Here is a 23,270-nt window from a genome sequence, read left to right as displayed (position 1 = left end):
CACAAAACACGTTTTCAAATCCCAAAACACTTTTAAGTCAAGTCAAGTCATTTTTATTTGTATAGCCCTTAATCACAAAGAGTCTCAAAGGGCTGCACAGGTTATTACACAGACTATTTTTCCAGACTATTATTAGATCATCCCCTGATCTGGAAACCAACATGAGGGCAAGGAAAAACTCAAAAACCTCAACATGAGGAAAATAAAGAAACCTTGAGAAGGGACCGCACATGTGGCATCCCCCTTTCAGGATTACCAGACAGCAAAGGATGTTGCAGTCACAAATAATACAGAGATATTGTCCACGAAAAGTATAGGTCATCCATATTCATATTTTACATCTCAAATTTTACCGGAAAGGGAACGTCCCAACTCTAGGGCTCAACCGGAAGTGACGGCGAGAAGCGACTGATACTAGGAGGTAATGTTGATAGTGAATCAGGAGCAGCGAGGACATGGACAGTGAGCGTATTATGTTTTGTCTGTTTTATGGCAAACACATGAGCCACTTAACGGGGTTTTGCTTTTCGTGTGGTCAGTCCTTGGAGTCGCAGACCAGGTGCACAAGAAAGCTCCCAACCACCCGCTTCCTAAAATGTAAAATGGTTCCCTCAGGTGTAAAATTGTTTCACACCTCTCAACAACTGTAATTGACCCGTTGCGCACACACACACACACACACACACATGCACAACCAAATTACGTGACGACACCATGACGGACGGAAGTAAACCATAGTAAACTGTGGGTATGACCAGTAAAGAGTAGACAACAACAAAAAAAGCTATACTATAGTATAGAACACCATTGGCAATGATTAGTCAAACGAATATTGTGCAGCTGTCAGATGTAAATGGTAAATGGTCTGCATTCATATAGTGCTTCAAGTCAATGACAACCTACCAAAGTGCTTTACAATGTGCTTCACGCTTACCCAGTCACACACACTCACACACCGATAGCAGCGTCAGCCATGCAAAAGTTATCTTATCGGCAGAATTAGGGATTCAATGTCATGCCCAAGGACACGTGACATATAACACGGAGGAGCTGGGAATGGAGCAATAAACCAACCTGCAACCTCTTGATCCCAAGACGAGCCCTTTACCTCCTGAGCTACCGCCGCCCCGGATGAGTGGCTAGCCTTGAAAGGACGCACAAAAAGTCCTATTTAGAGAAATTGAGGAACGACCCATATCTTTTTCTTCCTGGCAAATTTTCACTTTCATCCAAATCGTCCTGACTTCAGTCTACACGAACATTATATTGTAAATGGATTAGCCCCTTACACCAGTGCTGATCTCAAAGCGTATAACAGTCTGGATGCTTACAAGTTCTTGGTAGCTGATAGGCTACGAAAAATGCAACAAAAAAATGCGCAAACGTTACTAAAATGACATTGTATTTAAATTTTTGGGTAATGCAATAAAACAGTAAAGCAGCACCTTGTATAGAAATCACTTTTGAGCATTTTGAAATTACTTGGTCGAAATGACGTTTCATTTTCTGAACGTTGGTTTCCCGTTTAATCTGTTGATAGATTGTACATTTCGGCGAACAAGCTTTACGGTAGAGCACATAACAGTCTTCATTACATGCGATATTCGGAGGATTACCTTTTTGAATCGCTGGTTAAGCGCATTAAAAGCTGCTCCTTTACGTAGTAAGAAACAACAACGGTAGGACAGTAACGTTGTCAGAACCAGAACAAATGGTAGACCCAAACGCGTAATGTTTCACACAAAGGTTTGTTGGGATATCGAGGAAACAAACGCCAGCGATCCGGCGCTCGCTGGACAGGGGGAGCAAGGAGCTCACGTGATCGGAGCATGATCGGAATGCTGAAGTGGATTTGCCGGAGTGGGAGATCGGAGTGTGATCAAATGGTAAAAAACGGGTCGTTAGCCGGAGAGGGAGATCCAAGCGTGGTCAAAGGGAAAAAACGGGTCAATAGCAGGAGACAAACGGGAAATATGGAACAGACGAGTGGAAAACGGATGAAGACGGGAACAGACGGAAGCCAGAGTCAAAGTGCTTGCCTTGTGTATGCGGAGGGTCGCTGACGGACTGACAAGGAGTGACTGGAGTACTGGGTGTAAATAGAAGGGGAATCAATCAGGCAACTAGCCACAGCTGGCGCCAAACGAGCGGGCACAGGTGAGTGCAATGAGTAATCATGACAAACGTAGCTAGTTAGCAACAGCTGACTATAATGTTGTTGTTATATTGGTCAATTATATTGAAATACATCAAATGCACTTTGTAAAAAATGTCCTCTTCAAATCCTGGAAATCTTTAGGGTTTCCAGTGTTGCGCCTTCGGTTGATTTGCAGATAAACATCACCATTTTCTATCTTTATCAAAAATGATACAATTCCAAATCAGGTTTACAATCTTGCCTACAACAGAGCAATAAATACCCTTCGTGAAAAGTAGTGGTTAGATTTTTCTGTCGTCGTTATTGATAACTGCTTTAACTCAAATCCTTATTCACATGCTGACCACTGGGGTCCTCCTGCTGTCCGTCATGTCTCTTATTAGCCTGGGGATGTGACGCTACGTGCAAAGGGTCAATAGTGATGGGAATTCCAGCTTTCCTTAGAGAACCGGCGTTCTGCCAAATGGTCCTACCTTGCCGAGACATCCTACTGTAGGCTAATCTGAGAGCAAATTGTGTTTTCTTTCTTGTCAAGTAAAACTAGCAACACTGAAATTCAGAATGATTGCAAACACAACTTTTACTCATGTCAATAACAAGGATTGGCATTGCGTGATTACTGTAGTCAAAAAACACCATTCTTAAAAAGCTACCACAGAAAAGCACACCAGGCTTAATCGCTACTTCATAAAACAACATTTTAATCAGTGAAAGAGGCAAATAACATTGAATCCAAACGAAAATTGTAAGTACTCTATGTAGGAGATCACAATCAGCCTTGTGCGCATGCGCGCTTGGCGTTGGTAGGATGTCTTGGCATGGTAGGACGTTACGGCAGAACAACTTTTTGGGCTCCCAAATGGTTCTTCAGATGTTTTTGTTTTTATTGATATATTAACAAAAATGATGAAACATTATGCATCAAATAAATTAGTTTAGAAAATGTTGTGCAGTGGTTAGCACATTCCCCTAACGCGCAAAAGGTCCCTGGTACGAGACCTGGTGGAAACATGTTGGCCTGTAGAGGGATGGTGAGAGAGAGACAGAGGCAGAGTGACTTAGAGACAAAGAGAAGGAAAGGGAAATAGAAAGAGCGAGAAAGAGGGACAGGGAGAAAAAGCGAGAGAGAAAGAAAGAGAGAGAGAAAGAGAGAGAGAAGGGAGGGATATGTATATGCAAAGAGAGTGAGAGAAAAGGGTAAGACAGTGGGAGAGAGGGAGGGAAATTGCAAAAGTGAGAAAGAGGGGACAGAAAGATAAAGCGAGTAAAAGAGCTGCCTAGCGTGTTGGACATGAGGCAGGGGGACTCCCTAGCGCTTTGCACTGAAGGGCCACCGTGTCGCCCACTACCACGTTGCGGTCCTCCAGGTCTTGAGCCAAGTGGGGGGTTTCTACAGGGAATAGAGACATTCATAGAAAGGTCACCATCAGAAGCAGTTCTCCTTTCATGTGTTCCATTTTCATCGCGCTGCACTTAGTAAACGTGGTCACGCCCACTCACAAGATCCTTGAGTGTGCAGAACGGAGTGATAACATAGAGCATTGCAATTATTATTTTCCAATTTATTATACATTCTCTTTAACTTAAGCTAAAATATAAAAGTTCTAGCGGAAAAATAGTGAAGTTTAATACTAGGTCGTCTCAGTTTGATGAATAAAAACACTTAAAATAAGAAAAAAACTATTGCAGGTAATTGAACTATTTGAATATTCAAAATTACGATTAATTTCGAGAAATATTTTTATAATCTAAATGTTTTAATAATTAGATTAATCATTTAAAAAAATATTTCATAATTATCATTTTGTAATTATTTTCCATTATTGTATTTCCATTTGTTTATAATTATTTTGACAATTTATCCGAAAAATATTTGAAAGCATTAAAAAATGTCATGTTACGATGCATCTTTAGAATGATTCTAGTCATTTAAATATTTCATAATTATGCTTATTAATCATTTCTTATTCATTATCATTTAATAATTATTTTTGAATTTATTCCAAGAACATTTATCAAAATAAACCCAAATTTAAGGTGATATTCTACAATAATGATTTTAAACATTTAAATACAGTATCAATTAAAATAGTTTTATATTTCATCATTGTTTTTCCATACATAATTTTTATCACAAACTATTAAATATAACTATTTGAAGAATTTTGTCTTTTGAGAGTTTGAATAATTTAAACATGTCTTCTAATGATCATTTTCTAATTATTTTACAGTTTATGGCCAAAATAATTTTTATAACTGAAAATATTTTCATGGTGTATTTGAATCATTTAGGTGATTATTTGAGGAATAATTTTTATTACAATACAAAACGATTTTATTTAAAAATGTATTCCAAATATATTGCTGATACAAAAATAACCTGTTTAAATTAATTTTCCAGTCATTATTTCCAAAAATATTTTTATTAGAATCCAAAATGTTCATCTTAAATCCCCTTTAAATATTCTTACAATAGTCCTGTTTTTTATGAAATGAGAACAATGTGCTGCAAGTGGAACGAGAAAATGTCATTGGAAAAGATTATTCCGATATTTTAAAACATTTATTGCTTTTAATTAAAGCAGTTGTAAACAGCCCGGTGTTAAAGTTACTTGTAAAGATGCCCGATACCAGTATCAGTTTGTATTGGTTTTGCCAGCAAAGGAGGAAAAACTCAAACTACCATTCGTTTTCAGAAAAAGGGGAATACTCGCACTAGGATCGGTGTGAAAAAGGAAAAGAGAAAGAGAATGAGAGAGAAAGTGAGAAAAGGAGATAGAAAGATATATATATATATATATACAGTATATATATATATCTCATCTCATCAGCCGTACCGCTTATCCTCATTAGGGTCGCGGGGGGGCTGGAGCCCATCCCAGCCATCTCCGGGCAGTGGGCAGGGGACACCCTGAACTGGTTGCCAGCCATATATATATATATATATATATATATATATATATATATATATATATATATATGGAAAGAGAGGGAGAGATAAAGGTAAGACGTGGGAGAGACAAAAAAGAGAGAACGTGCGAAAGAGAGACAAAAAGAGAGAAACTGAGAAGAGGAGATAGAAAGATATCTTTATAAATAGAGAAAGGGAAAGATAGATATGGGAAGAGAGTGAGAGAAGAAGATAAGTCAGTGGGAGAGAGAGATAAAAAGAAAGACAGAGAAATAGAATGATTGAGAACGAGAGAGGAATAGGAAAAGTGAGAAAGAGAGTAATGGGAACAGTGAGAAAGACGGACAGAAAGATAAAGAGAGCGAGGTAAAGAGAAAGAGTGAAAAAGAGAGAGAGAGTAACAGAAACAGTAAGAAAGAGGGAGAGCACGATCAAGAGATCAAGAGAAAATCATGATATGTTTCCTGATACCAGCATTAACTTGAGGTTAACAGGTTCAGTCAACGATTTGGCCAGCAGCGAATGAGTTAAACATGCTACCATATAGTTCAACTTGAAGCAACTCGGTGCTCAGGCCACACCCAAATATTTGTTTCTATGCAATGCTTTGGCAATTGATAATCTCGTTGTTCCTGATTTTTTCATTCACAAGGTGATGACTGAACTCTCTCCTGGAAAAACTGGAAAGAGAAAGAATGTTGGGAGTAGTTGAAAAAAAAGCTGCAGGAGTGCTTGGACATGCTACACATGAACGCCTTAGATAAGATTATATAATGCTGTTTGAAGTAGAAAACAATATACAGTGATATTTCGGTACACAATTGACCCTTTACTGCAACCAATTAGTATTCGACCGAAAAATCAGACTATTTTTTGCATTTCAACAAAATTTTGGGTACTCTAGCCTGCTCATGTAGCATAATTTTGAGAGAGATCTTCCCGCCAACTGCACGTGTTGACTATAATTTAGTGTGTTTTATTGGCTTTTTTTTTGACAGGTAAAAATATGTCATAAGAAAATTTGTGTTAAAGCGAAGGAAAAGAAGGAAACACTGAGATAAACAATCAAGCTGAATTGTGTACAAGTGTGTCTGCCATTGAACCGCTGCTCGACGGTACAGCAAATGCTCTAAAGGGACAGTGTGTAATAGTTATCGCTTTCTAGTGTTAAAACAAACAATAGTGATTAAAATAATCAGAAAACAAAAACATGATATAAACATGCATTAAAAACTCCCTGTAAGTCAAAAAAATGGTTATTTATTTTAAGTAACGTGAGGCTTACCTGGAGGTAGCTAAACTGATTGTCGGCCATCTTGCTTCTACTGGAAAATCAAAATCCTCGCGAAATATTGGGCAAGAAAATGAGAAGAACATTTGTGCGGTTTGGGCACTTTGAGTCGCCGTAGTTTGTATTCTGCCTTGTGGTTTTTAGCACTTGTTTTTGGTTGCACTACACAATACTGTGACATCCAGAGGTCAAATATTACACACTGTTTATTTGAAATTGTTTTATAAATGTATGTATTGTTTTTGTTTTATCTTATCTGCACATTTCAATAATTATTGCTGTGTACGTACCCTTTTTCAACATTTGAGGTACTTTTGGATTGTACGATGTGAATATTAAGAAAAACAGGCCTACTAAGTTGCGGCTTATCTCTGAAGAGCAGCTGGACCCTTTCCACCGACAATAACGGTGACCAGATGATTAAGGTGCTGTATCTGAGTCAGATCATGAGGCTTCTCCTGCTACTGGTATCGAGGAAACCAGTACTATCCATTTCATGTGGGGGTGCAAACTCCAACCCTAAAAACTGGCCTGGAGAAGGATAGTCATCGCCAGGTTGTACTTGCCCAAGACACACCACAGGAATTATTTCCCCAATTCAAATGAAGTTGGGCCCTGACGTCCCTGGGGATCAAGAGATCAGTGAAATATGATTTTGTAATGTGTAGTGGAGAAAAATAGTTTCAGTATCAGAACAATTCGGTATGCGAACACCTATCCCGAACAGATTATGATCGATTACCAAGGTATCACTGTACTGCTTAAAGGGACAGTGTGTAATGTTTAGCGCATCCTAGTGGTACAAAAAACGTTCATTCACTTAAAAAAATGATTTGAAAACTGAGCAAAAACTATCACACGAATGTTAATTTAAAAAAACAGACAATAAATACAGTGTCATTTATTGCTCAAATATTACACACTGGGGGTTTAATTATAGATAATAGTGTAGGTGTTGAGAGATTATGCTAAACACCCTTGTTTATCATATTTTATTTCCTAATTATGATTATTGGTGATCCAGAAGTTGCCAATTCACAGAAAGAATCAGCAAACTTGAGTTTTCACTAAAATGAAACTTCCTTGGATTGTCAGAGGAGAAACCAAAACTCCAAAAAGGACTAAGGCCGCCAAGTCTTCCTGGCATTAATGCAAAAGCACTCTAGAAAAACAAGATTCTCTCATTCATAAATCAACCCACGTGTTTGATCCACGTACGCGTTTATTTCAGTCAAACCAGTTAAGAGAAAAACAAAAGTTTCAAATGGCATCAAACCTAAACCTTAAATACTAGTAACCTAAAAGATTCCAGTCCATGTATGGATTTTTAGAAGTCTCTGTATCTAGGCAACAACTTTGTTTTGAATTACAATCGACCAAAACCCCAAAAATGTGTTTATGATCCAAATAATTGTGGATTTCATGTACAGTGTTGTGCAACTCACACATCTTGACTGCTGGCAAAAACACTTCCTGGTATTTCTTGTTTTTTCCAGTTTTTTTGTCTGTTTTCATTCGTTTCAGATGCATATGGTTGCCTGGTGAGCCTTCCACTCTGTCTTGGTAAGTAATGACGAGTGGCGGGTGTGTTAAAGCAACTTGTTACTTCATTGAGAAAGTAATCACATTACCACCCAGATTACTGACACGCAAAAGTAGCGCTGGCTACAAATCACCTTGAAGCCAGCTCCCTAAAACTGGTTAAAATAGCCACACAGGAAAAAACATATACACCAACCTGTAGAAGCTGTAAAGCCTCCATATTTCTTGGCTTGTGCAATGTTGAGAGCTTGCAAACTAACACAGCCGAGACAATCCATATCCATTTTGTCCTCAACCACTCTAATATTTCCTTCTCCATTTCTGGGTAATGTCCAGGACATTTTGTTGTATTTCTCCAAGTATGTTGTCTTTTAAAAATAATTTGACAAAAAAAGGAAGAAAAAAGATTCTATTCTAAAGATTTCGGCACTGCTGATCAGTAAGTATCAAGCCTCTGGGAATGATTTCAGTATGATAAATCACTATTAGATGGCTCGAATAGTGTTGATATTTGTCCGCACATCCAGGAGACCCCACTTCCTCGTGTTGCTTTGATTTCTCTAACCAGTGATTAAGAGTGTGTGGTCGGCCCCCGAGTGACACAAATCACGTGATCACGCCACCGGAAACATCAGGGGCTAAACAGTTCTTGAAAAGTTCATGCATTGTTCATGCATAACTTCAGTGTTCTTGCAATAAAGTGTTATTAACCCCGGATAAGTGTCTTTGTGTTTATGGAAAACATTTTTAAGATATTGGGGGAATCACAAATGCATAAGAAACAAGTGAAAGTTCTGCTTGAATTGTCAAGTCAAGTCACATTTATTTGTATAGCCCTTAATCACAAAAAGTCTCAATGGACTTATACCATACCCTGATCTTACACCAACATGCGGGAAAGGAAAAACTCAAAACCTCAGCACATGGAAAATGGGAAACCTTAAGAAGAGGCCTCACAAGTGGTACTCCCATTTACAGGATGAGATAGATTTAGCATTGGGTAACAGTTCACAAAACATGGTGAACATCAATCAAAGAAAACAATAGGTAATATTTTGAACAATTTCCACAAAGAAATGCATCGTTTCACAGAAAGTTCTTTTTCTCAGTTTTCTTGAAAAAAGTATTTTCAAGAAACAACAATGTCCAACTGTTGTTTACCAAACAATGGTAAAAGCTAGACAAATACTCTTTTCCTAATATAAGATGAGGGTTCACGCTTTTTTTTAGATTTTTCTTCTGCCCGTATAGCTACAAAACTAAATTTCCTGTGTCAGCATTCAAAAATGTGTCAAAATGGCAAAAATTGTCCGGCACCCGCACTTCAAGTTCGAGAGAATCTTCAGGCATTGAATGACTTAAATTTAAAACACGTTAAAGTTCTCGTTACCGATAAAGTAATTGTGTTACTTTCACAGGTGGGTAATAACGAAGTATATTTACTCCGTTACATTTATTTGAGTAAGTTTTAGGAAATTTTACACGACCAGGAGTATTTTGAAATCCCTATACTTTTACTTGAGTAAAGTTGTGAAGAAAAAACTATACTTTTACACCGCTTCATCAGGCAACATTGAAGTCCTTACTTCGTTACTTAATAAATCCCCTCCATATTTAACCAATCAAACGTAGCAGCCTCGTCATGTGACCCTATTCAACTTCAGCAGGGATAAATACATTTTAAGGGTAAAACAGATTAGCAATACCGACTATGAAAAAACAGAAAAGGACGAGCAAAAGCATCTTCCCCTTAAAAAGGGTGCGAAACATCAGCCACAATATGCAATGTAGTTTTTGTCCAAGTTCATGGAGCTACATGTGCCCAATTTATTTATTTGATTGATACTATTTTCATTATATTGTTTATTTAAGTGCTTGAATTTACGTTGCTTATTTTAATCTACCTTTAAATTAAATGTATTTTTGTTGATTGGTTGGACTTTGGTAATTTGATGATCTGATTAGTTGCTTTAAAAATAATAATAAATATGACATTGCTACAGTATTTTTCACATACCTGTCAAGCTCCACGGCTCCATGCCCTTACAAACGGTCGTATTTTCCCTTACAAAATACAAAATAATCGTACACCATATTTTTTTATCCAAACGTGTTTATTTATGTAGTTTAACATGTTATATTCTACATGTGTTTCATTCTGTACCTATTCTTAATAACGTTTTTGGCTTGGCTCTTTGTATCAAAATGCGTCTTTAAATCATAGAAACCGGAGGCAGCTACTTTCACGTCTTTTTTGCAGGCAACACAATCCGAATATTTCACACCTTTCTTCTAAGCTTGTATCGATCCTTCGTATCGTCCTGACATTTGCTCCCACTCTTTGTGATGCTTGCCTCTTCCATTTAACTTACGGCGTTTCAATTCAGATTCGGCCATTGCAACTTAATGATTGTATCCAAAGAAAATTCAAAACTATGTTGTCATGTAGGCCGACTGTTCTGCTTTCGCTTTGTTCACGTTTGATCGGAATGATACATGATGGGAAATCCCCAGGCGGCAGTCGCATGCATATAGTAGCATCAAACCGCTCACTTCGTTTGCAACGAAAAAAAACCATACTGAGATAGAGGCTTCCGCGGTGAACTCGTTTGACTTGATTGATTTGCCGTTTCGGGATAGTCGTGTATACTGGCTAATATCCATCATTGACAAATTTGCGTTTTTTCGTACAAGAAGTATGTCGTACACGTCTTAAAATGCATAATAAACGTACTTTGTATACAGGGTTAGTAGGGTTACTTTAACTTGATTACTTTCAATTACTTTTGGATTACTCCAATACCAAATATGCTAATAAAAGACAAAAGAAACCAAATATGACTAAAATTATGTCTCACAACATGTGGTAAGCTTTCTCTCCTGGCTTTGATCTCTTTGATCTCCGGCAAAACTAACGTAAAATGCGACAGAAACAAAATGAGAATAAATCCTAACAGCTTGCCAACATCATTTTTGCCGTTCCATGTATTCCGTTACTCCCCAAGCCTGCACAAAATTTAGTCATTTTATTCATATTTAGTTTCTTTTGGCTTTGTAATTGAAAGTGTTTTTGTGGAGGTTTATTGTTCTATATTCTTTATCAATTCTCCATTATTCGTTATCAGTCAAATCATAATACACTACGAAGCCAATAGGCCGAGACACTTGCTCTCAGCCAAGAGGCTGAGTCAAGGTCCTAGCCACAGGGCCAAGAAGCGTTCCCGGAGGTACTGCAATACCGGGCCGATGCGTGGAGTGGACAGAGCAAGCTTGACACTTACCGACACAGTCCAAAATAATTGAAAGTAATCAAGTTAAAGTAACCCTACCCAACCCTGCATGCGATTGACAAAATTGCGTTTTTCCGTACAGATTTCCTTGTACGTCGTACTCGTCTTAAAATGCATTAAAAACGTACTTTGTACGACAAAACCGTACAGGTTGACACATATGACATGAATAGTTAGAAATTGTTTGATGTCATCTTGTAAATTATTCCAAAGTTTGACACACAGACACTCACATACCTTTCCTTGTTGTTCTCACCTTTTGGGATTTTGAATTTACTACAACACTTCAAGTTATAATTTCCCTCTTTCCAAATGAATCATTTTTGGATGTTTTCTGGCACCGTGTTTTTGTTGACCTTAAATAACAGTTATGAAGTGAAAAAAATTATTAGATCATCCATTTTTGCTAATTTGGACTGCATGAATAAAATATTAGTATGACGTTGCGTTATTATTTTCACCAAGTTTTTTTAATTTTTTTTGCTTTTACTCAAGTGAGTATTTGGATGACGACTTTTACTTTTACTTGAGTAATGTTATTCTGGGGTAACGGTACTTTTACTTGAGTTACATTTTCGGCTACTCTCCCCACCTCTGGTTACTCCCAACACTGGCGGTGACGTTGCAGAGAACCGGTCTATACATCCCTCCTCCTTTTCTCTCTCTCCTTTTTATTCCACACGCTCATCCCTCCCCGCCCCTCTCCCAAATTTGAGATGAAAGGGCTTCTGGATTTTGGATGACGCTCCCAATCACGTGCTCCCAGGAAACACACTGGCTTTATTTTTTTAGGGGGGAGAGCTACATCGCCGGCTGTAGTTTTTCTTTTCTTTTTCCTTGCTTTTGTTTTTGATTTTGCAGGCTCCTGTCATGTAATGTACCTTTCCGTGGTCAGTGACGGGTTCACGCCAGTTCGCCGGGTTCACTTGAGGAGAGCCCCCACCCCCTCTCGCCTCTTCTCCTCAAACGATCGCAGCGAATCGAATATTATTCATTTATATATCCATGTCGGATTCCAGGTTAAGGTAAGGACACAGTGACTCTTGTGTTTTTTCTCAAACCGGAGCGGAGTGAGTGAGTGAGCCAGCGCGAGCTGCGAACTTGTTTACCGAAAATGACGTCTCGAATTTGTGGATGTTGATCCGCCGCTGTAGTTTATATCAAGTCGCCTATGTATAAAATGGCGACACTGGGTGGAGGGCGGTGGAGGATTTTTCTTTTTTTTTCTTTTTTAACATTTTGTACAGAGTGCCAGCTCAGTTGGCAAGTGTCTCTGGAGGTCGTGCGGGGCTCCCGGAGCCTTGTGAATGGACTTGAAATGGCTTTACGCGTCACTTTGTCACACTTGGAGCCAATCGAACCCCTCGTGGGCGCTCCTGTCCCTCCAAATGTGGCGTGGGTTCTCTCTCGTTCTCCCTCTTTTCAACATTGCACAACAAATCGTGTTTTCTCTATGAGTTTGGGAGAGACTTGGCGAGCGGACAAGACACGCTATATAACGCGCGCACGCGCATAGCATAGGACGGCCAAACTGTCACCCTAAAAATCGCCCGGTTACGGTAGGCCCAAAATGCACAGGACTGTTTTTTTCTTCCTTTCATGCACAGGACTCTTTCTTACATTTCCTTCTCTTCCTCCCACTAACATGTGCTTCTGCCCTCCTCACACACCCACTCACACGCACGCACTCGCGCGCGTCTACACTTGTGGACAAGTAAGGCTGGCTCGTTGTTTTCTGCATGTTTATTTTAATTTCCACTTTCTGGATTGTTTTTTTTAATAAGTATACGCAAAAGCTAAGTAGGAGTGGGGTAAATGTCGATATGTCATATATCTGTCAACCTCCAGGGCTCCATGCCCTTACACACTGTCGTATTTTCCCTTACAAAATATAAAATCATCATACAACATTTTTTTGCCAAACGTGTTTATTTATGTCGTTTAGCGTGTTATATTGTACATGTGTTTCGTTATATCATATATATTATTAATTAACATTTTGTTGTGAGATACTGAGTTGCTCGACATGAATGAGGTTTATTATAAAAAAAAGGTCAACATTAAGTAGCTTGGACGTTCACTATAGAAGGAAAAAATACATGCAAATATAATTCAGTAGAATTATACATTTTCTTATTCAAATTATGAATTCATTTTCTGCATTAAATTATTGTTGATAATATACTGATTGAAGGGATAACCACAAACCTGTTTTTTTTCCCATTTTCTCCTTTTATACTTCCTTTTTTTCTTAGCTTCTTTATACAACATAATAATTCGTAATATTATGCATCAAAGCAAGTGAGCCGTTTGAGAGCCGGCTCTCTTTAATGAGTTGAGACGAAAAAAGCGGGTTCTCTAAAAAGAGACGGACTTACTTTCACTACATCAAACCGCTCGCTTCGTTTGCAACGAAAAAAAACGATACCGAGATAGAGGCTTCCACGGCTAACTCGTTTGACTGGATTGTGATAGTCGGTGTATACCGGATGGTACCCATAATTGACAAATTTGCGTTTTTCCGTATGGATTTTCTCGGACGTCGTACACGTCTTAAAATGCATAATAAATGTACTTTGTACGGCAAAAACGTACAGGTTGACAGGTATGATATGTATTTATTGCCCTAATCTGAAATTATCATGTAGGCTACTCATGGCTGCAAATGATATCAGTGACGGTTATAAGTTGTAAAACCTCATAGCGAATTTTGTATTATCACTTTTTTCTGGCCACTGTAGTGCTGAACTCATTAATAGAATATACAATCATAGGATAGTCATTATTGTCATTGATTACAACAAGATTTCATATAATAATACTTTTTTGATAGTTATAAGCAAATGCTAAGTGGGTGTGGGGGAAATATCTTTGTTTTTATCTTATTTGAAGTTATCATGGCTGCAAATGATATCAGTGATAGTTAAAAGTTGTAAAACCACAGAAATACAGAATTTTTTACTGTAACTTTCTACTAGCCACTGTCGTACTCTACTCAATGAATGAAATAGACTTATAACTGTCAACCTCAGCCAATTGCTCCCTTTAGTAATGATTGCACTTTTCCTTATAATGCGATAATAAACCTTACATATACATCACGGCAGCTATTTACTCGCACCAAGATAGACTATGTAGAATAAAAAAAGATTATTTGTGTGAAATAGTTTATTTTATTTAACAAATAAATGCTTGATCGTGGTTAACATTTGCCAGTGTACTGCGACAATATTAGCAATCTATGATGAGGTCGTCTGCTACCAGTGACTAAGACGATCTGGGTTAGAGCCGAAATGGGCAACATGTGATTGGTCTTACACATTTCTTTTTTTTTTTTTTTTTTTAACATTTTTATTTCAAATTAAAAGAAAAAAATCCTGTAAAAATCGTTATACAGCGTACTCAATAAAAAATAATTAGAAAACTTATAAAATACGGGGAAAGTGTATATATTGACAGGTATGAAGTCATTTTTTTTTCCTTTGGGTATTCTTATTATGTAAGTGTAAAAATAATTAGGATTTGGATTGTCATTTTTGTCATTGTTTACAACGAGATTAGACGTGGCACTCCTGGATAAATATGTCCCGTATAAGGCGCACTCCCAAAAAATGGACTTTTGTGAAATATTTTTCAAATTGTTTATATTTATTGTTTTTTTTTTTTGATTGAGTAATATGCCATTCATTTCTTACATTTTAAATCGAAATGTTTATCAAGTCCTACTGGTATCTGGTTATTTGTATCAGTAACTCTGCTCCTATGGTGATCAGTTTGGAATAAGTTGATACATTTTTAGGAAGTGAGGACTCTTCTGAATAGTTCTCTATCCTTACCCACTATGTAGAGTATCTTGATAAGTAGTACACAAGTACGGGAAATCAGATGTATTTTACGATTGACTAAATGAAGCCTTGCTGTTTTGAGTTATTGTTTGTCTAAATGACAGTTTCTGTGTTGTGGTACAAAAAATATTTTGGGTCGAGCACAAGACAGGCGGACATAAAGTCCTTGGTCACATTGCTTTGTTAAATAAGACAATATGTGCTTCAAATTTATGTATTTTTTTCAGTATTCATCGCCAGTGATCTGCTTTGTTGTAGGAATTTTCAGGGACTTTTTTAAAGTTGGTGCTTAAAAAAAGTCGGCACATAGTGAAAGTGTCTCCCTTTGCCCTTAGGGAAGCAAGGTCTCCCGAGTGACTGTTTGTTGCCACTATGTGCCGCACGAAACGACAGGCCAGACGAATCACCGCATCTCGGCAGGCATGATTAAACGATTCACTGTAATTTTTTTGGGAACGGGCTTTGATTATTCCACCATGTGAGGGCGTTACATATAATGTAGGTCAAGGAAAGGACTGAAGATTTCCGCTGGGCCGTTCCAAAACGAGTATGGCTCCTCGGTTCTCCTTCGGACGCTCTTCAGACTCGAATCGTGGGCGTCTTACACGCTTGACCAGTGAGATGCGCTGCACTAGTTCTTGGCCCGGTGAGTGTGCGTGCGTGGAGGTTTTTTTTTTTTTGCTCGGTCCAAATGTACGCTGAGAACGGGCTGCCGTGTTTTGGAACTCTTGTTCTAATGAGGCCAGACGGCTTCTCTTTCATCCAGTCAGAAGTAGGACTGCGGTCTGCTTTTGTCCCTCAGTCTTTGATTTACTCTAAGCTGGGGTTTTTTAACTAGTGGGTCGGGACCCAAAGGTGGGTCCCGGACATGTTTTCAGAGGATCACGGGCATTGCCATGGCAAAATAATGTTAAGAAGAAGAAAAAACAGGAGGTCAATTGCACAGTAGATTGCAATAATGCCCTGCTCCTTCCTGTTCAGTCAATCGGGATCGTCCCAATTGTGTTTGAGACGACCACGTCTCATTTTATTGCGATTTTGTCTATTATCTTTCTCTTTTCTGCCTGTAGTAATGGGTCGGTCCCAAGAAAGTTAGAGATGAGGCGAAGGAATAGTGGAAGACAGTAACAACTATCAAGACGATGTAAATAACGAAAATATTGTATGAGTGTCTGACATTGAAGCAAGGCTTGAATTTTGAAAGCACAGCAAGTGGTTAAAAATGCCATATGTATAGTTTTTTTTACCAGTATATTGAGCTTTATTATTAACACAACTAAGTGATAATCTTTGTTTGGGAACACTACTTAAAAAATGGATTCAAACTACTTTTAAGTATTTGGCTAATTCAAAGCGGTTTTAGGGGGTCGCTTATGGTACTTGAAGCCGTTTTGCTGGTCAATTTGTTTTTGCTTCAAATCTTTTTTTTTGGATACATTTGAGTTTTGGACGCTTTTTCTTGATTTGGGTAGCAGCTTGTCATTTGGGTGGAATGGTGGGTCCTCAAGTCAAAACAGTTGGGAACCAGTGCTCTAAGCGACCATACAGTAAAATATTGGCACCATGTACAGTATTGTATTCCCAAAGCACATTGTAAAGCACTTTGGGAGGTCTTCATTGATTTGAAAAGCGCTATATAAATGCAGACCATTTACCATTTACCATTTATTTTCCCCGATATAAGGTGCACCGAATTATGAGACAAACCCTTGATAAATGGTATTTTGTGATATATTTTTCATATATGAAGCACATTAAAAATTAAACTACAGTAAGAGCTAGGGTTGCAAATAAATAAATCCATCCATTCATTTTTGTGCCTCTTATACTCATTAGGGTTGTGAGGGGTGCTGGAGCCCATCCCAGCTATATTTACAAATGGGAAGGGGACACCCTGAACTGGTTGCCAGCCAGTCACAGGGCACACAAAGACAGACAATTCACACCTAGGGACAATTCCAACTGGCCAATTAACCTGACATGCTTGTCTTTGGAATATGGCAGGAAACTGGAGCGCCCGAGAAAACATGCAAACTCCGCACGGCGAGGCCGCGGTAAGAGGGAATCAAACCCTGGACCCCACACCGTGGGGCTGTGCGCTAACCACTCCTCCGCTATGCCGACCTAAAAAAATAAATTTAAATAAAAATATTTTATTTAATCGAACATAAATTAACGTCACTTGGTTCCACCACTAAAATTTGTTTAAGCAACAAATAATTAACATATTAACCACAAGGGGGCTCTCGAAGACCACTCTATATTTTTCTCGGTGGCAGAACAGGTACAGCATGCAGTAACATTTAACAAAAAATCAAAAAAAGACAACATAATTTAGTAAAAAATGTTATCATAATTAAAAACTTTCATTCAAGTAATCACAATACAATTCAAACTTATGGAAAATTGTAACATAAGATAATTTGCAATGAGTTTTTAAAAAAAATGGCATCTGAGCTACTGTCAATACTGAAGTTCTCTTTTGTTTTATTTTTAGCAACAAACAATTACCATGTTAGCCACAAGAGAGCACTCAAAACCACTCTATATTTTTCTCAAAGGCAGAACAGTTACTGTATTCAGTATCTTTAAATTGTAACTCTGCATTTCGAATTTTATCCACCATATTTTCCGGTATACAAGACGTCCTGCATTATATGGCACACTTTCAAATTTCTGGCCAATTTGGGGTTTTTAGGTCTGCCTTTTATCCTAAGATACGGTACATGAATATACCCATCCTGTGATTGAATGAACATGTAAACGTGTAATAAAATACTTAATTGTCTTAATTGTCATTGAGTAGACCATAGTGAACATAAAAGACCTAAAAGAGAAAAATAAGAAAACAAACAGGATAAATAGGATAAAGTATTTACAATATAGTGCTTGAAGACTGGCTCAAGTTGTAATTACCTGAAAAAAACGACAACCTTGTGAAAGTCTATGAAAAGAAAAAAATGACGTTTGGTCCATTTGAATCTCCTCAGTTTGTATTCTCCCTTGTGATTTTAGCACTTGTTTCGGTTGTACTACACAATACAGAGACATTTAGCGGCCTAATAATACACAATTTGCCTTTAAAAGAGAAAATCAAGACAAAAAAGACTTATAGCAAAGATAATTTACATGGTTGTGCTTGGAGACTGGCCCAAGTTGTAAGTGCATCAGAACCCATAATAGTGCAATGACTTTTAGCAGCAACATAATTCCAAAATTAGTCAATGAATAAAATACGACTGCACACTTTTCTATACATAGGCAAATTATGTATTTATTCACATTCTTGTGCGTTTGTTTAGGGTGGTGATGGCCTCGGGGAAGATACAAAATATAAATATAAAATGAGAATTTTAGTCAAATGACAGTCTCCTAATTTGGTAGGAAAATTGCATTCTGTCTTTTCATCGACTGTCAGTTTTAAATGCTAAAAGGAGATGTTTGATTTTACTGTTTTCAGACTGATACCAGTACAGAATACACAACTCTTCAGTAGTTACTGATACCCAATAACAATACCACTTGTCACTTTTATACTTAGAATTTACCCCCTAAGTAATGACAGGTCCTTTCAATGAAATTAAAAAATGATTATTTCACCTTTTTGTCATGAATATATCTAAATATAAGATACATTTGTGTGAGACATCTCCCATTTTTGCATAGTCGTAATTCTGCATTCTTAGCTTGTTGTAGCTCTTTTAGTGCGTACATTGCTCAGTAGATTTTCCATTAATTGAGCACGATAAGTGTTTTTTTTTAATATCAATATTAAGTAATGATATAATTCCACTTCTCGAGATCGACATCAACATTTGTATCTGTATGGATTACAATTAAAACAACATTGTCTTGGCATATCACCTTGCATCTCTGAATAAAAGGCACATTGTACATCTCCGGCATACACAGTTTGTAAAATTAGTGCTTGCCTGGAATATTCTAACATGGCTCCAAGTAACCAATAATCGGTCCTTTTTTTAATTATATTTTCTTGCTTTTGGATAAATTACAGTGATGTTGTCCTTTTTCCTTTAAAAGTGCTTGACTTTGGCCATAAAAAAAGTGTATGAATGTGTATCATGCAAACAGACTATTGGTCCCAAAAAAATTCCGCTCTCAAACTAACTATTCCCTGCATGTAAACATACCAATTCATTACATAATTACTTGATCATTGAACCAAGAATTACAAATACCCTTCTTTAGGTTTTATTTGTCCGTTACCAAAGAAGAATCCGTTATGTGTATGTAATGAAAACACGACCATAGTGGAACCATGTAGCTATTGAACAGTGTGAACAGGACATTTTAACTACCGTATTTTGTTGTACACTTGTACTGTTCCATAGAGGATAAACCAACCATTACTTTTTCCTCACGATTTTCTCCGAGCGCTTGTATACAGCGGAAATGTGGCAGCACATTGCGGCTTTGAGTCCCCACAAAACGGCGTTTGCCTGGCATTCCGACAGCGTTTTCTTTTGGCCTGTGTGTGTGTGATTTCCACAGCTTCTATTGAACCCTTTTCTGAGATTACCAAGAACGATCATATGGTCATAGTTTGCAGATTTAACTGACTTGTAGCGCTCGACATTCCTCATGTTCTGGGAAGAAAATCGCCTGTCCTAACGCCAAACCAATCAAGAGTCCCTGCTGTTTTTCCCCCTCTTTCTTGTAAACAGACGCCCTGGTAGTAAACGCTGGAAACCACAATGCTCAGTTCGCCCAGGAAAGCAAAAGCAGCTCCACGCAGGTGCAATTTCGTCAGGGCTTTCAGTCTGTTATTTAGCGCCGCTTTTGTCACCCGCCTCGGTTATATGGAATCTCAGCCCGCTCTTTAGCGGCATGTTTGCGCAGTTCCAACCCAAAAGAACACTTGTGCGCCAGGGGTGGCGAAGGAGGAGGGACGTGGGCGGGACTTTGTGTAAAAACCCCTGCCACTTTTCAATTTTCCCAAGCTAGCATGGAGCTGCCATGTCAGCCATTTTAGCACGGCCAGTACAAAGCGAGCTAACGCCGCCATCTTTCTTCCTTTCCTTCTCAAGTTGCCAAATGAATGCCTGTAATGTTGGCGACGGAACTGAAGAAGTTATTCATGATGTAAAAGGATGCGTGACTCAGATTTTTTTTTTTCCCCTCCTTTGGCGCGCCTCTGTTTATTTGTCCGTTGTTCATCTGGGCTGCAGATAGGAGGCTGTGTAAAACTGTTTTTGAGACGTGATGGCAAACCCGATGCCAGGGGGGGCATCATTTATGGGAGTGGTTGGCACCCAGCAAGCCGCGGACCGATACCGGGGCCTGGGTAGTTTGGTAACAGGCTGTACCAAAAGAGAAATAACTTTCAATATTATTTTTCAACTATTGTTGTTTTACTCAGGGTTCGTACTTGTGCTTAAAATACTTGAAAATGCTTGAATTTTGTGTTTTCAAGGATTTAAAGTGTTTGAATTTTGTATGTATGTAAATGTTTAAAATTGTTGCCATGTTCCACAACAAGTCTGCTTTACCCTAATGTTGTTTTAGGGTCTCTAGTGACCCTCTTCAAGTTTTTGAAATTTACTATCTGATGTGTCTCAAGGTCCATAAACTCCAATTATAATGGGAATATATGTTTATGGATGCATATAATGTTTGTTAGGATGTTGTAATAACTATACTGTGAGATACAACGATTCGATGAGCCAATTCCTAACACAACATAAGGGTTAAAAATGACACAGACTCTGCATTCTGGTGGCTTTGCTTTGCCATTGCATTTCTTCACTCGTGATTAATAGCATCCAGCATTAGATTGTATGGCATTGTCCCATGCAGCATTATTACCTCCGCCGGGGCGTGCCCAAGAGGACAGGTGCATTCTACAACTAAACAGGGCAGTATGAAATGTGTATTAGTGCATGGAATATGTTTCAATTATAGACATTTATTATAGGCATGCGAAAACTTAAGGTATTGTTTCCCAGTGGTAAATTGAACTTCCTGCATCTGAAAATGTATATTACATATGACCATAATTTTACCCAACACCTAAATCCTTTTTTAATTTTAGATTTATTCAATATCTAAAAATCATGTCTTGATAAATGCACACCCAAGATTAAACATCGAGTATTTAAATGGAAGATATACTGTATTCGTGGATCTGCAAAATACATGTTTATCATAAGATTTATTTTGGGGTTTTGGGGTTTTTAAGGGTTATTGATCTATCTTCGTTATTCATTATCCATTATCCGTTATCGGTAAGTTCATAATACGCTACAAAGTCTAGGAGCCGGGACACTTACTCTCAGCCAAAAGGCCAAGCTAAGGTCCTAGCCCTAAAGCATTGCTGCGATCATTGCGAATGCACCGTTCCCGGAAGTACTGCAATACCGGGCTGATGCGTGGAGTGGACAGAGCAAGCTCTTAGGTACTGAAGAAATAGTAAAACCGGCTTTGAAAGTCCTAAAAAGTGCTTGAAATTGGCAATGAAAAAAGGTGTACGGACCCTGTTTACTGACACTGCTATGTTTCAGACTGAACTTAAACTGGGGTTTTGAGGTGGTTCATTTAAATTTAAATCCTTTTGGTTAGCACGGGCAGTGCAATTGTCGCGTTGCAAACGAGGATTACCGTCCACCAAAGATACAGTCAGGAATTATTCAAACCAAACGTTTGCGCCCATAGCCAATCAGCATGGAGTATGGTCAAAACAAACTTACCGCTATGGAAAAACTAGTGCCAATGGATTTTGACAATGCATAGATGTCTATACCAAGGAATCGACAGAGATCAAATAACACCAACAAGTTTTTCATGGGGTTGGGTTATTTAGTCAGTTTGTACTTTTAACTATTTGACATGCGGGTTAACGTGACATTTAGGGTTAAACGTTACAAAAGTTAGCAGTGTGTTGCTATTAGCCTGGGTTCCATTCCAGCTACCAGATTGCGTTCTTGTGTGGAGTTTGCATGTTCTATCTGTGCCCTTGGGTACTCCGGTTTCCTGCCACATTCCCAAAAGATGGCTAGGATGAGCCCAGCACTCCTGCAACCCTCGTTACGATAAGCGTTTTGGAAAGTGAATGAATGTGGTTTGATGTTACCAGGACATCTAAATGTTCCACCTGACTCCACAGTAGATTTATGCTCACTATTATTATAGATGATGTTATTGATAGAAATGTTATATTGGTTGTTTTTACAGTGATACTTCTTCTTATTACTTTAATTTGTTCCAGTTTAATGCTCGTAGCTTTAGTTCCTCGCGTAATAAATGCATTTTCCTGATATGAAGTAATCAAAAACTAATTGGTCCGCACCAGTACTCCCAAAAGCATACAAGTGAACCCTAAATATATCTTCTTCATCACTGAATACTCATTCAAATAGACGTTTAGCATAAAAAATACAGTAATAAGAAAAATAAGATGATATTAACAAAAGAAAATGCTATTTGATTATTAAGATTTAAAAAAAGACCGTTCTTGTCTTGCCCAATTCGGATCTCTGTCACTGTTAGCATATGTCAACGTCTTTGAAACTTGCTTACATTGTTGTGGTATTCTACATAATCTGTTGTGCTGTGAGTAAACAGGTGCCGCGTTGTGTTTATAAGGTTTATCATTGCCTAAATAAGGAGGATTTGCAATCATTAATACGGGAGCTGTTTTGGAGGTTGACAGGAATGAAATTGAGAGACTGTTGATACTATGTAAGCACTTACTGTACACTAAAAATTAAAGTTACAGTACTGTAACTTTAAATGGACACACAAAACATTTTTTACAGCGCAATTTATTTTTTGTTTTTGCCTGTAGCAGTTTGCATGCGCACACTGAACGAGCTGATCCTGGTGGTAAGCAGTCACAATTGGCTAGCGATCCCAAGCAGTTTCCAGTCGTAGCCCCTGGCACTGCTTGTGAACTGGTTTCCCTTTCGGATAGCGAGAAAAAAATAAAAACAAATCTCATATACCGAAATTGTTGTGTTTAGGTGTAATTGTATAACGAGATACCACTGTATTATGGATATTATTACTTTAGAAAAAGCACAAACATGTTTAATGGCGTCCTTGGGCCGGACTATAAAAATATCGCCAGACAATGAACCGGTCCGTGGTAGAGAAAAGGTTGTGGACCACTGATATATGGCGCACTGTCTCCTCTCAAATGCGGCGAAAAAAAACCCTGGGACCTCACCCGAAGTTGCCTGAAAGGGAACCGGCCGTGAATAGACTTTTTTTCGAC

General features: G+C 38.1%; 1 protein-coding gene across 1 annotated transcript in view; it reads left to right on the top strand.

Moving 5' to 3' along the window:
* The first annotated feature begins 11,964 nt into the window (after positions 1-11,964).
* The window catches only part of zhx3a (zinc fingers and homeoboxes 3a), a 49,031-nt gene continuing 37,725 nt past the window's right edge, over positions 11,965-23,270 (top strand). The window contains exon 1 of the mRNA XM_088338488.1: positions 11,965-12,217. The gene's annotated coding sequence lies outside the window, so the exon portion shown is untranslated. The remainder of the gene's footprint in view (positions 12,218-23,270) is intronic.

The sequence above is a fragment of the Urocampus carinirostris genome, chromosome 6 (genome assembly GCF_059441175.1).
Source record: "Urocampus carinirostris isolate Australia breed hairy pipefish chromosome 6, RoL_Ucar_1.0, whole genome shotgun sequence".
NCBI classification, from domain to species: Eukaryota; Metazoa; Chordata; class Actinopteri; order Syngnathiformes; family Syngnathidae; genus Urocampus; species Urocampus carinirostris.
The sequence above is the reverse complement of the archived record's forward strand: the minus strand, read 5'-3'. Positions and strand labels throughout refer to the sequence as shown.